Here is a 17474-nt window from a genome sequence, read left to right on the forward strand (position 1 = left end):
TGCTACCACATCAAACTTTTATGCTTCCCCCCAAAAGCTGCATTTTAGAAGTGTTGCATTACTTATTGCACAATTTCCCAGCTAACAGAGTCAACGGCTGTTGTTATTTACATTGAACCCATTGGTCTATGTGAACACTTGACTGAAAAGAATGTGTTAAGCTAGTTCTGTATAAATTTTAAATATTTTAATATACTGCATGTATAGGCAATCTTAGTTAGTCTCCATTTGCTTATAGAAGACAGTCCAGAATAAATAAAAATGATGTAGTACATTTCCTAATTATTTTTTCAGGTGTGTTAATGTTAATACTATGATGTGAAGTCAAAGCTGTCTTATTAGTTATGTTGGTTATTATGATACATGATTTATTTTCATATATATACACATATCAATGGCATTGCCATCAGCAAATAATCTTTAATATGACCATAAACATTCAAATAACTTATGGCATATGTGGTTTAGTAATGTTGGTAATACAAATTATATATAACATAATATACACACACATACATATGGGAATTCAGAGCAGATTTGGAAAACGCATTGGAAGGTTATAAAAGAAAAGAGTGAAAAGTTACACATTGTCTTGAAATCATATTAGCATTTGCCTTCTTGGGATTAATCAGGAAAGGACCTACAAAAGAATGAAACTTGCCATGTCCACCCAAGACCAGCCCACCAACTCTCTGACATATTGATTCTAATATTGGTTTTTTGGTGCTGTAACTGATAATAGAATGTTTTCATTAGGACTATTTCTTTAATTTACCATCATACTGGTAACATAAAAGTCACATACTATGTAATTTTCTTCAATTTCAAACTGAGTTCCTGATGACTATATTATTATACCAAACTCAACTCCTGATGAGTCAATTTTATTGACAACCTCGGGGAAATTATCAAGGACATTATTTTAATTTCACAATCTAATTTACAAACCTGGGCTTTTATGGTAGTATACTGAAAATGCAATATAAATCTAATCCCTCTTATTTTTTTCCCCTTTCCCCTTGCCAAAAGAATCTTAATTCACTGCTTTTTTATTTTATATTCCAAAAATTGAGGACCAATTATTATTTACAAGTTTCTTCTTACCAAATCTGATATTAATATCAGTCCTATGCTCTTGTCCTTTTTTTAAATTGGAATATTCATACTTTCTGATAAAGAATTCTTGAAAATTCCAAAGTTCGTACACGGTTTTACAGGTAGTCTTCAACTTATGAGCACAATTGAGCCCAAAATTTTCATTGTTCAAGAAGGTTAAGTGAGTTTTGCCCCATTTTATGATCTTTTTGCCACAGTTGTTAAATGAATCACTGCAATTGTTAAGTGAATCGTTAAGAGAATCTGGCTTCCCTCATTTGGTCATCAAAAGCCATCTGGGAGCCATCTGGAAGGAGCTTTTGGCAGCATGACTGCCTTTATGAGATAACCCAGGAGCAACACACAGCAAACAGAGACTTAGACATTAACAGTGGTTTAATATACAACAGGTATGTACGGACAATACACATGGTGGCAAAATACCTTTACAAGCAAGATTTTCTTCTTCCTAACACATTGAGAACTTCTGCACTGAATACTGGTCACGAGGAAAGAGAACCACGTCCTCTAATGGGTGCCTTTATGTACACACCTCTTAAGGGGAACTTTACTCTCCAGCCTTAAAGGGAAATATTCATACTCTGCTGAATCACTCTTGTTACATCAACCAGACTTACATCAGCTTCACAGTATCGTGCAGCTACTCGCTGCTGGTCAGTTTCTAAATCTTAATACCTGAACAGTTATGAATAGTGATCAATGACCATTATGATTGTACAACTGTCATAAATACATTCTACTTGCAAAACACTAGAATTTTGTTCACATGACCATCGGGATGCTGCAATGCTGTCGTAAGTGTGGAAACTGATCATAAGTCACTTTTTCAGTACTCTTGTATCTTTCAACAATCACTAAACAAATGGTTGTAAGTTGTGGTCTACCTATATAACATTTCTGTTATCCTCCTAAAGGTATCATTGATTTAGCATTGAGATTTACAAACTAAGACTTTTCTGTTGTTAAAAAAAAAAGCCTCCAAATCTTTGCAAGGATGTATACACAAAATTTTCAGAGACTTTCAAAAGTCAATGTTTATAAATAAGGAAATATGGTACCACTTTGCATACGTGAATTAAAATAAGCAGTGGTCACACTACTCACAATAGTAAGTTCCTATTACAACAGAGCTGTTGAACCAAAAATGATGCAATTTCAAGACTAGCATTTTTGCCCTTTTAATGCTGTTCAGTTTGTATTTAAATTGTCTAAGTATCTTGGAAAGATTGTTAATTTTTGACCAAAGTATAGAATGTGCAACAGTGACATCTAGTGATTTTTTTTAAAGGAAAAATATGCTTGTTTTTGAACGGGATATCGTTGGGAATAGATTGTTACTCACAAACACAAAGTGGCCTGCAGCCATCACGATCAGCGGCCATTGGTGGTTTTTACCTCTACAAATTCATCTTAATCCTTTTATCTCCCACTTTTTGCGGCAGCTCATTTCATTTGCTCCTGTGAAATACCTCCTGAGCCTAACTTGAATCTCCTACTGCAGTTTTTCCATTGATTAAAGAGTTATTTGAAATAAGTGGTCACCCTGCAATACATTATCAGATACTTAAAGTATATCAAATACTATCCAAGATGCATAATGCCCTGTATGAACATGGAAATTGGACATATAAAACAAGCACAATAAAACAAAATGATAGTATCAGTACTGCTATTTCAATAAAACTGGCACTTCTAGACTGTTTCTAAAATGTCTAGAAAAACAAAATAGCCTCATCTGACACCTAAAGGATTTCCATGTAGACTCTAGGAGACTTTCTTGATAGAAGGCATTCCAATGCTAAAAAGGTCCTTTTCTGTAACTATAGCCCACTTATGTTGTCTTATTTAGGAGCAAGGACTCCTAAATAAAAGCAATTAACAGCGTAGGGCCAGGGTTGGAAAACATGCTCTTTTTGATAAACTGGTCAAATCATTCAGTGGTTAATACCAGCACTTTCTATGCTAATGAAATCATATAAACTCCAACTAAAGCTGAATTCCACTCTCTATTTCTAGCTCACAATCCAATTTCCATGTTTTATAAGCTGACACAATTGCTATCATTTCTGTATCCTAAATGAGGCTAAAACTTCAATCCTCAAATCTTACACACCATGCATGAAAAGCTTGTAACAAAATGATCAGATATACCAGCTATACGAGCCTCCAGCAATCACACTTTTCAAAGCTGAAGTACTTTTGCTATATGGCATACATATTGTCTGCCTAAAGATATCTTTGCACTAGAAACAATTCAGTCTAAATATCCCATTTTTGCTCCTTGCTCTGTCACAAATGTATTCTTGGATATGCCATAGCCTATTTAAATCTATGGAGTCTCTAGGCCAACCTGAATTGATAGGTCAATATCAATTCAAGATGGAGTGAGGTCAAGTAGAGAACTTTTGACCTTGACAAATGGGTTGATAGATTCAAATCTTTCTTTAAAAAATGAATGGGAGATAAAATATGAGAAGACAAATATAGAGCATTGCTGGTACCGAAGGACAGACTTGATGGATCACCTGTTAAGGCTGCTATTAAGGTCTACCTTGTGGTAGTATGAGTGGTAAAACACCAACAATCTCCTTTCTTATTGCATCCACATTTTGCTGCCCTGCAGTCCTGTTTCAGTGCTCTCTTGGATAAAGTGGGCATGGAGACCCTCTTACCAGGGAGTTCGGGGGAATTTGTGCAGTCTCAGTTGGATAAAGTAGTTCTGATTTGTCCCCAGATGGACATTGGCCTTGTTGTAAATTTAGAGGAGATGCCTGGTAGGATATCTTACCCAGTTATCCGGAAATGGTTTGAACCTGATGGACCTGAGAACATAAGAAACCTACTATTTAGTCCCATTCCCTTCTGGCTTTCAAAGATGTTGTGTGAATGGGTTCTGGCAGTGGCTTATTCTTTTCTGAGTGAGGAGGTTGTTCCATTACCTGTTAATGAGGTCTTGGTTTACCCCAGCTAAAAAAACACATCACCGAATTCCTCAAACTGGACATTTTTCATCCAGTATGTCACACCTTTCCTTAAGGAAGATGATGAATATGGATATGCAACAGCTTCAGAGTATCTTGGAGGAAGCAGAACTCATAACTTAAGATTAGAGGAACTGGAATATATTGATTTCTAAGTTTAGCGTACATTGAGAAGCAACAGTCGCTCATCTAGATTTATTTATTAAATTTGTTATTCCATTCATTACTGATGGATTAGATTGAAAACCATTTGAACTGGTAGAGGGTTTCCTGCTTTAGCAGCAGGTTAGACTAGAAGACCTTCACTGTCCCTTCAAACTCTATTATTCTATTATTATTGATTACTGGGAGTTTACTCTTACTTCATAGTACATAAATGCTTCTATCTACATTAAAATATTTTAAAATTATTTATATATGATAAAGAGAGATATCCCACTTTCCTCTTCTTATTTTATATCTGTTATATATATTAAAGCTTTTATCCCCCTCAGTTTCTTTTTCTTTCCATATATTCATTTGTGAATGGTCAATGATTAGGTATAATTGCTAACTGATTGTGGGGGAAATGTTACAGATTAGCAAATTGAAACTTCTCTTTGGAGAGTAGATTTATTTGCCATAGTGGTGGATTAAAAAAAAATCAAGAAAACTAAGGTGCCCTTGTGCCGCTGTCAGATTTTCTTTCATTTTCAGCCAAATGAGATGCAGTTCTGCTTGGAGAAGCAGACAACCCTACAGCATGATGGTGATGGGGAAAAAAAAAAATCACCTATGAATGTGGCTCATTACAAAATACTACTAAAGAGAACAGTTGCATTATTCAGCTCAATGCCAACTTCCTAGGCAATGACTTGCTTTACCATTTTTGTCCAAGGGAAGCACAAAAAGCAGCAAGCAGGAAGACATATCCAAGATGATTTTTATTAATGGATTATTAAAACAAGAGAAACTACAGAGCACATCTACCTCTGCAAGCAATAAACCAGGAGGAGCGTCTTCCGAATCCTACATATTTGGAGGTTAGATGAAATAGTCAAGAGAAGCATATCCTCCTACATATAATTAAAGCTTTAATGTGCTGGGACCCAATGATAAATTCATTGCTCTTTTAAACAAGAGTTATTTTTCACTGACATGCTAATTAAACAAATGACTGCCGGTTTCCACAAACTGCCAACACATGCCAGTTAGTAACCTCCTCTAATGTCATGAAAATGGCCATTTTGGTCAAGAATGATAGAAGTCATTAAGGAAGGCTCTTTGCTGGGAAGACTCCCCTAAAAGTTGTTCACAAAGCATTCTGAAACTGTATGCATACCATATTCACTTGCTAGAAAAGAGTAGTCTCTCTGCTGCTTGTTCTACTTCAGGGGCAAGGGGATGGAGAAGAGACAGGAGTGGCATGAAGTTCATACTTGTAGACAGGTTCAGTGTTGTTTTCATTGTGCTATACTCATCCTGGATAGATGTGGTGACATTTGAGTACCAAATTCTATCTGCTGTTGAGATGTCTAGTTTTGTTTCAGTTACTGTAGATAATAGATTTCCCATGGCCTGTTGATACTAATTGTTGTGTCTATAGAACTGGCTGGAGTTCCCAACCAGGTCCGCAGTTCGAGCAGGAGCGCCGACCGCTCCCATTGGCTGATGCCGTTTGACAGCCGGCTATAAAAGGAGCTGTCAAATGGCATCAGCTGTTGCCGCCAGCTGATCTGCCAAGTTAGCCTGGCAGACGCGGCAACCCTTTATTCACCTGAATAAAGCCTCTTTTAAACAAACGCTCTGGCTCAGCCTCGTATCTCCGCTGCTCCACAACACTGGCGACAAGGGCGGGATACAATAAGAGGCTACCAGACGTCCTATTGCAGAGCTGGTCACTAAAAAGGCGAAGCCACCAGCGCTGAAGCCACAGCCACCGATGCTCACCAAGAGCGCGAAATTTAAAGCCTCCTCAGCCGAGGAGACAGACGCCGCCTGACAGGCGCAGCCGCATAACACTCTTCTAAGAGTGCGATTTTCGAAGCCGCAGCAGCTGAGGTGACAGGCACTGCCGCCTCAAGATGAACACCAACCCGACATTCCCACCCTTCAAGCCAGCCGAAGAAATGTGGGAGTCATACAAAAACCGGTTTATCTACTTCCTGGATGCTATCGACCTCACAGACGCTGCAGAGCATAGGAAAAAATCTTTCTTCCTCAGTTACTGTGGGGCTGCGGTTTTTGACACCGCTACAGCACTAGCTGCCCCTCGCTCTGTAAGAACCATCCCTTGGGAAGAGCTCCAAGAGATTCTTTCCAATCACTACTCACCTAAACCCTCCCAGATAGCTAGGAGGCATGCCTTCAGAAGCAAAAGGCAGGCTGAGGGGGAGTCAATTAGTCAGTACATGGCAGCCCTGAGATCAGCTGCCTTACAGTGTGGGTTCAGAGACTACCTAGAAGACATGCTCTTGGATCAGATTGTCTGTGGGGTCAGGGACCTTAGGCTTCAAAGACGCTTGCTAGCCAAAAAAGTCTTAACCCTGGCCTTAGCTATAGAAGAAGCCCAAGCTGCTGAGCTCTCTGCTCAATCAGCAGCTGAGATTCAAGGAACTCCTATCAGGCCAGGCAGCTCCACTATTCACTCTGAGGAAGTTTCCCTAGAAGAAGACCCCATAGGCACAACAGACATAAACCGCCTTAGGCAGCAAAAGCCCCCACAAGAAGGAGCAGGGCAAAGGAACAACTTCACCCCCAAGCAACCTCCCATTTGTCTGAGCTGTGGGGGTTCCCACCTTAGAGCATCCTGCAGGTTCAGGAATGCCACTTGTCTAAACTGTCAGAGGAAAGGCCACCTAGCTAGAATCTGTCAAGCAGGGAGAACCTTCCCTCAGAGACCTCAACCTACTGCTAATTTCCAAAGGCAAGTGGAAGATTGCTATACTTGCTACCACGCAGACCACACTTCTAAAACCTCTAACAAAATAAGTATTTTTGTTTTCTTAGAAGGTAAGCCTTGCAGAATGGAGGTGGACACGGGATCTGCGCTTTCAATCATCTCCTGGGAGACCCTGAAGAAGATTCACCCCAGAATTTCAAAAAAGAAGCTCCAGAAATGCCACCTGACCCTACGGGACTACCAGGGCAAGAACATCCCTGTCCTCGGGAAAGGCAAGTTTTTAGTTCAGTTCCAAGGTTTTAAAGGCCATTTGCCTTTGGTGGTTGTTAATGGTGCCCTCCCCAGTCTGCTGGGACTAGATTGGTTCCCTTCCCTTGGCCTTAGTATAACTGGAATCCATGCTGTCTGAACCTCTGAAATAGACACCCTATTCACAGACTATTCTGATGTCTTTAGCAATGAAGTAGGTTGCTATTCTGGCACCCCCATCTCCTTCACTGTGGACCCCCAGGCAATTCCCCTTTGCCTCAAGCCGCGCAGGGTACCCTTTGCCATCCGTCCAAAATTAGATTTAGAATTAGATAAATTACTAAAGCAAGGGGTATTAGAGCCAACTGATTTTGCCAAATGGGAGACCCCCATAGTCACCCCACTCAAAAAAGATGGCAGCGTGAGAATCTGCACTGATTACAAGACCACCCTCAATCGTTTTCTGCAGGTCAGCGCATACCCTGTACCTGTGATCCAACACCTATTACACACTTTCGAACCTGGCACCATCTTTTTCAAATTAGATATGTCCCAGGCATACCAACAGTTCCCTGTTGATGATCAGACAGCTGAGCTGCAAACCATAGTCACCCAACTAGCAATGGGATGGCTGAAAGGGCAGTCAGGTCAGTAAAAGAGGCACTTGCTAGGTTTGGCCAGGAAAACTGGCACTCCAAACTGTCACGTTATCTTCTAAGCCAGCATACAACCCCATGCACCTCTACAAATAAATCTCCTGCTGAACTATTAATGGGGAGGCGTCTTAGGACCACCTTGGACAGGCTACATCCCCATTACAGCCCAGACACCCCCCTGGGATCTGACAGCCTGGTCAGGGACTTTGCCCTGCATGACCTGGTATACGCCAGGAATTATGCAGGGCACCCACTGTGGGTACCTGGACAGGTTGTGTCAGTTGCAGGGCCAAGATCCTACAGAGTCCTCCTAGAAGACGGACGCTTGTGGTGCAGGCACGTGGACCAGCTGAAGAGAAGGTGGAGAGGCACAACTGATGGCTCCCACACCCAGCCAAGTGACCCGATCTACCCAGCAAGCACCAATGATCCAGCCTACCCGACAACCAGCAAGGGGCCGGTCTACTCAGTCCAACCAGCCAGCACCGAAGGCTCCCTGCCGGGACTGATCTACCCAGCCGAGAGTTCCCTGCAGGGCCCGATCTACCCCGCCGACGCCGAGAGCTCACCGCCGGGCCCGATCTACCCGAGAGACACCAAGAACTCCCTACCGGGCCCAGTCTACCAACGAAGGACTTTAGACTTACAACCGAGCGAGCCGGTCTACCGCCCCGGCCGAACAACGCGCCAGAAACGAACCGAACGGAGAAGCCTACCTGATCCACCGCAGGGCCTCGCAGACTGAACCCGCTCTCCTGCAGTCTCTGAGACGCTCCCCGGGGCCGAGGACTTCGCTCCAGCCAGAGACTTTCCTGAACTCCGGCGGTCCTGCCGCCATCGTAGACGACCGGCCTATTTGCGGGACTACGCATGCTCCTGGCCGGGGGAAAGGAGTGTTGTGTCTATAGAACTGGCTGGAGTTCCCAACCAGGTCCGCAGTTCGAGCGGGAGCGCCAACCGCTCCCATTGGCTGATGCCGTTTGACAGCCGGCTATAAAAGGAGCTGTCAAACGGCATCAGCTGTTGCCGCCAGCTGATCTGCCGAGTTAGCCTGGCAGATGCAGCAACCCTTTATTCACCTGAATAAAGCCTATTTTAAACGAACGCTCTGGCTCAGTTTCGTATCTCCACCGCTCCACAACACTAATGGTTGTTTACCAGTGTATTCTGGTCATTGGTGTCTTTCTTCTATAGTTTTTTCCATTTGGATATAACTCAGCGGTACCTCTTCTCTGGTTGACTAGGAAACCTCCATTCATCCCTCTCTTTCTCTAATAATACATGATCTATTCCAGGGCTTTCTTTGATTTCAAAATTTTCACTGAATTTCTGGGTGATCTCATCTGTTGATAAGAACTTATCAGCACATTGTATACAACTATCAAGACACAAGTTGTTTCATAAGTTGTTTTGGTGTACAGGCCTTTTTTCCTAAGAAATTGATTTCAGCAAAGATATGGTTAACTTTCATATTCCATGTCTGGCTGCCTAATTGACTCCAAAATGATTGTTTATTGTTTGCACATTAAATCTACCACTTCTGGTTCTATGAATTCTGGTAATTGTCTCATAATATCGTTTATTGAGGTTACAAAGAGGAAAGCTTTCTTTTCATCTGGGTGTTTAACTTGCATTCCACTCTATGCTGTGATACAATATAATGTCCTAATTGTGCATACTAGTGTAGTAAAAAAGTAAATATCTCATTGTAGCCCTCACATGGACTGTCATAGTAACATCCACCAATGATTTTATACACAAAGAACTTTTTAAGAGCCTCACGCGAACTTCGCAGAGGGGGCATGGCACACAAACACTTTATAAACAACTATGATAAATCCCTATATAATAAATCATTGGAGAATATACTGCATAAATTGGTAGACCTTCTTTATGTCATTATATGTGTATTTTTAAAATAAAAATTAATTATTATTCATATTTGCATTCAAGAAAAGAAGGAAACTCACTGATTTTCAACTAGAATGTTTGAAATGTACTCAAAAGAAATTCAATTGTTACAATTGTAAAATTTAATTTCTTTAAGAACCATTTATACGTTCCAGTTGTCAGTAATGCTAGCTACCTTCCACTGATTCTCCAAAGCTGCTTGAAATGAAACATTATTGGTTAACTCCAAGTATAAAGGAGGTTTAATATTTTCTCCCCTTACTGGATGGGCATCTTAATCATCCAACATAATTAAAACTATTAAAATTGAAATGAAATAGGCCCTTTTCCATACAGATTTCTGTTACCTTGCCAGATTTTGACTTTTCTCTTCAATAGAACATTTACTAAGTTAGACAGATATATTATCTCCACATAACATTCATTATCATAGTTTATTAAAACTGATACCAGTGTAACTGTCTGCCTAAATGTTCATTTAATGAAATTTGTATTTCAGTAAATCATAAATCAATTCAGCACCCTATTTTTATGGCCTATAGCAGCATTGTTTATTATGTTTATGTAATTCTTCATTACTGACTAAATGAAGAAGTCCATTGTTTATCAATGTAAGTGATTGCTTTGTTACTGTTCCTATGTGTATATGCATATGATCTCAAGCTAATATTTTCACCACTATATGAAAATTATAAGACTAGGTATGAGATAGTAACAAAGTTGTATAATGAAAAAGAAATGACACATATAGGTCTGATTTCCTTATGTAATTGTAATTGCCTATTTTTCCAAAATAACCACAAGACAGGTTCATGCCCAGGGCAAAATACCAGATCCAAAACTGAGTAAATGTTTGAATCTCCTGAGAAAACTGCAACAGTATAAACAATAGGGTAGGAAATGCTTTAAAATTTACTTTCTTGAAAATGAAACTGACATGGAGCTATTGGTGGTTGCTTTTAAAATAATATAGAGACAGAAAAAATGGCTAAAAAGTTTTTTTTAATACAAGGAATACCTTGAATTGTGCATTCAACTATTATGCATACAGGAATATTTATTAAAAAATTTCAAATGTTTTTAAAGACTAAGAATTGTCTTCATGGTGACGGGATGAGAAGACAATGACGAATTGCATGAAAATTAACTGAAAGCCTTTAAGAAATCTGCACTGAAATGGTTCAGTTATAGAATTATATCCTCACAACTACCCCATGAATCCACCAGGATCCCTTTTTGATAGTGATGCATATCTGTTCTGTGGATCATTCTGTATTCATGGAGATTCTTCACATAATTTCTAAAGGTTTCATATTGCATTAAGGAAGCACCACACAGAATATCATCATTTTTTTCCAGAAAATGATGATAAAAGGGCAACTGTGATTTGCCTTTGTTCCCTTTCCTCATGTAACTGCAGATGCAAATGTACAGTATACAAACTATTTTAATAAGGGAGGGAAGGGGAAAAAAACTTTAAAATAATTAAATTAATCATGACGTAGCAATGTTCCTTTAGAAAGAAAACAAAAATAACAAATGCAGTCCCAAGGTTTTTCAGACTAATATAGGCCCTGATTGTTTTGATCTACCAAATGTAATCATCATATGGTTTAAAAGAATTCTGCAGTCGTAAGGAAGAACATTAATATTTAGTAAATAAAGTGTTAGGAATCAGATTATCAGAAATCATTGGACGCTCCTCCATCCTTAGCCTGCTGAAGCTACCATGACTGTCTTCCCATTAAGATAGATTAGCTTGATATGAAATCTTTTGTACCAATATTAATTCAGCCAAGGATGGAACCTTGGACTCTCTGCCTTCAAAGCAGATGAATTTGCAATCAAATGTCATTCCCAACAGATCCTCCTCTGAATACTGCATATAACTTGTTTTGATGTATGAAATATGGACCCCTCCCCAAATATAATATTGACATGGCTATTGTTCTATGCTATGCAGTTTAAACATTCCCCGTGAAAAGAAATTCAGTGGAAAACTGCTTGAATTTCTTTTTTTATGCTGACAATATATTTTTAAAGGATCTTTAGTATCAATAGGATTGCCCTGGGCAGTGTAAACAATCAACCAAGCAAGTGTTTCAAAAAGCCAAGTTGCTCCCTCTAACCTATTCTTTTCTTAAAAAAAACTAGAAACCAATAATGAGGACTGAAATAACAATTGTACAAACATTTATTTATGGAAGCACTATCTATAACTTTATGCAATAGCATGAACCATGAGGCATTATATGTCTTTTTGCCAGTGCCAGTCAGAAGAAGGTCTTATTAATAAATATCAATCAGCTTTTATATAATGAATTGATCTATGTTTGAATTGCGTTATTCAGAAAGATAAAGCTAAGGAGATATTTGACAATAAGTCAAAGATAGCAGTAATATAGTGAAACAGTCCCGCCCATTAATATTTCTTTTTTTAATACTCAGCTTTTTAGTGATAAAATATGAGCTATATTTTTCTAACTTTAAAAGACTGTATTACATCTAATTAATTGGTAGCCTGCATTCTCACCAAGTCTATACAGAAAGTACAGCAATCAATCAGGGTTCATGACTAGTTGAAATCATAAAATCAAAACATTATAGGATAACAATAAACAGCAAATTTCTGGACCCTTTGGAAAAGCCACCCATCTCCTCCAGTTTGTGATGCAGGTTATCCATCATGATGGCTATGACAGTTTCAATACCAAGTTGAGCCAAAAACTCAGTTAAAAAGCATGATCTAGCAGTTGTCTAGGTGACACATTTGATTGGCTCTTCAAGTACAATTTAATAGTTCTTCCTTACAATAAAAGACTTCTTTTATTGGGTCTAAATTAGCCCTACTATTCAGATGGCTATTGGTTCTGAAGGCTATTTCTTTCCCTGGCTTAGGTCTACAGTGACCTATTCTATCATGACTGATATATTCTATCTGAAAGGGGACGGAGGGGAATACTCTGCCAAACACAGAAGTAAACAACAATTGAAACACTGGAGATTCCCGCCCCCCCACCAGCCCAGAAATGCCACAAAGGCACATATAAAAAGTAGAGCACAAAATATTGATACTAAGGTATGAGCAACTGTAGTTTTTAGTATGGTAACACTACAAATGCAATGAAAAGTACAAAGGATGGCAAGATTCCATTCCATGTGCTAGAAATAAGAATCCTGTACAATTAGAACAGAAGACAACCATAATCAAGCAGCGGGCCATGTTTCAAAGTAAGGAAGCTTAGCTCAAGGCTGGGCAGAAATGTATAAGAGATTATTAAGCCTGATATTGTCTCCAACATTTGATTGCTTCCTTCCCCACACAGAATTTTGCTCAGCCAACACTACCTAATCTTAGATGGCTTCCTTAGTTTAGAGAATGTGGAGAATTCAATCTTGACTCTTACTTACTTGAGGTTTGATCTCAAGAAGCTTCATTTTGAAGTTTTGCACTTCTATTCCACTCTAAATGTTATTTTTTCAGTGATGTAGCATTGACTTCTTAATGAAATATCTGGAGGCATTTAAAAGATTGGTCATTCCCACATAGGTGCTGGCCAAATAGGAAAAGAATAACTATAGAAAGTTATTCTTTTCTTACCTAGGAGAAACCAAAGGGTTTATATTATTTATGGGTTCTCATGTTCAGTATTAGTTCTTTTATTTCAGTTTTAATCTCAGCTCTGATTATTATGGGGGGGAAGCATCATACTATAACTAGTCATCAGAAACAAATGTAAGAGATTTAATATATTCTGCAGGAGAAGCCTATCTAGGCCCAGTTTCAATTCATAATACCTTAATAGCAACAGAGAATAGAGTCAAGATCCATGGCAATGAGGATATGATTTCACTTCCTCTTTTTCCCCTAAGAGCCCAGATTTACCTGTATTTGATCACAAGTCTGGGCAGACTGGATTGATGCCACATTTTCCTTATTTAGCATTAAAAGTAGCATTCCATTCCAAATTAAAAAGGAATGTAATTTGCTTCTTTTTGGCCTTGGAAGATAAGGAACATTAGTGGAAAAGACAAATGTAATTTAATCTGCCATCTGTACATATTGTTAAAGATTTTATTATTATCCAGTTGTGCTGCTTTATTTCAATGCTACATTTCAAAATGGTTCTTACTGTTTTATAGCATGGCATTCAGACTAAAATTACTCATGAGAAGCTCCACTTAAACTAATGAGACAATTAGTCATCACAACTAATTTAATCTCACTAATATAAAAGGGATTTAGTTATGAATAATTTAATTTGCATGTTATTAATAGAACTTAGAAACAACTTGCTTAGAATAGCATTATTTCAGTATTTAAATAAATGTAAACTAAGTAATACATTTAGTATATTTAAATAAAGCATTGATCATGTTTTGATATATGCAATATATCATCTTATTTATTTTACTGTAAACACATGTAATGAGTACAATGTGTTATTTATTTTGGAGCTCTGCTGGTTCCTGAGTAGTTATACACAGATCAAGACATAGATAAGAGATTTTAATTGCATCTTGGGAAAACTTAAAACTGAACTGTAACAACTAAATTGTATTATTCTTCTCAAGGACATTTTTAGAGGGTAATCAACAATGACTAAGTAGCAGACACAAGTGAGAAATTGAAACCACACTCTTTTTAACAAGCATTGCACATGGATGTGTAAAAAAGAATACTTCTGATTGCACCTGCAATATTGGTCCTGTTAATCAAGAAGAAAGAAGTCTGACCAATCAATTCAGACAGATAACCTTTCTTTTACTCCTGAATGGAATTCAGATTTTGTCTCCTGCATAATATTCTGTTTCATCAACTCTACCAGTAGCACTTTATTTATACATGAATAAAGAGACACTGTAAGTGGGCATACTGAATTAATTTTTATTTAAAATTTTTATGTCATGAAAATAGTTTGATCAAAAACAGCAACATTAATTTATACTAAAAAAGATTTCATCAACTTTCCAAAGGACATTAGTAAAGATGTAAGGTGGATATTCTTCACAGAGTTCCAAAATTCAGAAACAACCACAACATGGATTCAACATAACTAGAATCTTCTGGACAATTGCATAGGACTCTCACATTTCCTAAATATATGGAAGACTATAAATAATCAACATGGAAAACCAAAAACGTCTATGTTTGGTATATATATATGATGTATGAATATCAAGGAATGAATGGCTCCTCCCCAATTCATTTTCTTGCCTTGTCACCTTTGGAGACCTTTAAATAGATGTCCCTTCCAAGCTAGAAACCTGATTATATTATATGCCTTCTACACTAGACAGATCCTCTTTTCTGAGCACTTTTAATTCTTCTGTACTCCACCTATTTTGCCTTTGTAGTAGATTGTTAAGATTAATTGATTGGTTGATTGCCGATCTTGTAGTTCAAGTGATTTATATCTTATTTGTGATATTATTAATAGTATTTCAATCTCTTCAAGATCTTCAATATTTTTCTATTAAAATGTTCTTTAGAATTATTAATATTTAAAGTACCTTTGTAATACACACAGAGAATTTCAGCTATTAGGTGGATTAGAAAGTTCTAGCAGGGAGATATTTCAGTCTTTTATTCTAAAATTGGATTCTGATGTAATTGAAAGAGAAGTATTTCTGAAAGCAGATGGTAAAATGCTGACTTTTCTGCCTCCCCTCCCCATTCTGAAAACTGTTGCACTGAATCTGATTTAATAAAAACATATCTAGCGATTTTGAACAGCTTCATATATTAGATAAGTGCATTTTCCTAAGGGCTAGCCTCAATAGAAATATTCTTAAGAAATGTCAGTGGGAGATAATATTTCGTACTTAAAATTCTTGAAGAGATATTGTGACTTGCTGGAAAAGTATGATCTGAAGCTCAGATATGTATTGTCAATCAAACTGATCTCCTGAATAATAATAAAAAAGAAAACTGTCAATAATGTAGATGGGCTACATTATTGTTGGATATTCCATCAGGAGCTTAAAGTCCAGGAGGACCCCTTAGGTTGTAACCCTGTTTTTTAGCCTCACATAAGCAATCAACTCACTTCAAGCATAGAACATAATTTTATTTTATGTTTTATTTTTATATACAATCAATGAGGAGCCAAATTGTTGGGGGTCAATATGCTGACTCTGTAAACCGCTTAGAAAGAGCTGTAAAGAACTATAAAGTGGTATGTAAGTCTAAGTGCTATTGTTATTAAACAGTATGTGTATGTATGATAGAATCACGTATATGTATTTATATATGTGTGTGAGTATGTACACTCCTCTGTCTATCTATCTATGCAATCTGAACGCACTGCTTGGACTGCGGGAAAGCCAAGATTTGGTGGGTCAGAGTGGCGAGTGGCCGTGGGAGGCTCCTCTTCATGTGGCAGCTCCAGCAGGAAATCTGGATGCACTGGGCAGACGCAGGGAAGCTGAGTCAATGGGCTGGAGTGGACAGGTGGCTGCGGGAGGCTCATCTTCATGTGTCTCAGCTTCATTGCAGCCTGTGGGGTGCATTGGGATCGCCTGCCTTCCACCCCATGCCTCCGCCTACATCTGCTGTCAGTGCCGCCGCATGAAGATGAGCCTCCCATGGCCAGCCTTCCACAGCTGGCCTCCTGTGGCAACCCAGCAATTCTCGGCTTTCCCACAGCCCATAAATCGCATCTGGTTGCCTCCCTCCCTCCCACAACTCTGCCTCTGTTTGTTGCTTGGACAGGGAATCAATTCACCTGTGCTGTGTGGGATGCACAAACCCTGAGGGCGCCAACCAGGGGACCAGCAGGCTGCAGATGCTTCCAGATACCTTCAATCCCAGCACGCTCACTACATTTTGTGCATATGCCAGGAGCAGAGCATCCAGCAGAACTGATCATCCTGAATTCATGTTTCCCCAAAAATAAGCCCTAGTGCTTATTTTGGTGCCCCCCCAAAATATAAGATCTGATCTTATTTGGGGGGAAAAGTGAATTCCACAATGTGACATTAAAAAAATAAACCCATCCATGTTACCTAATTTTTATTTATCCGTTCCTGCTAGGTCAGCATGCTAGCCATATTATCTCTGACATATGGTCAATGAATATGTATAATTTGATTTTCTAGGCCACAGGTTTCAGCCCTGATTCTTCTCCCTGTCACCACTCATGGTCAATTCAGCTTGCTATGAATGTTTTCTTATAATGACACTTTAGGCAGCTCACATGGAGAGGGGACAGCATCTCATTTTCACAAGATGGTCTCATTTTTATTTCAATTTGAACTGCTTGATGGTTTAAGACATCTTTAGTGTCATCTTATTTGAAATGTTCTATTGTTAGAAGTTTTAAACAGAAATAAAATGCCCTTTTGCTAAATGAAATCTTTGTTTTCTTTGACTCTGTAATATAATACACCACAAAGGCTGTTGCTACTTCCTGTCAATTTCAGCATAACATATTAAATAATGTCTAATATTTAGGTACAAATCTTATAAACCTGAGAAGCTTGCATTTGCAGGGACAGTGAATTTGCTCTAGAAGACGTATGCTACCTCTCATGCATTTACCTGTCACTTTCAGCAATAAAGTTTTCACATGTCATTTCAACCTTTATCACATGGAGTTGCTTGAATAATGTAAGAATTCAGCACTGTTGAATTGTACCTTATAATGTAGTTAAAATTGCTTTTGCTAAAAATATCTA

This window comes from Pseudonaja textilis, chromosome 7 (assembly GCF_049901715.1).
Source record: "Pseudonaja textilis isolate UNSWEBS1 chromosome 7, rPseTex1.2, whole genome shotgun sequence".
Lineage (NCBI taxonomy): Eukaryota > Metazoa > Chordata > Lepidosauria > Squamata > Elapidae > Pseudonaja > Pseudonaja textilis.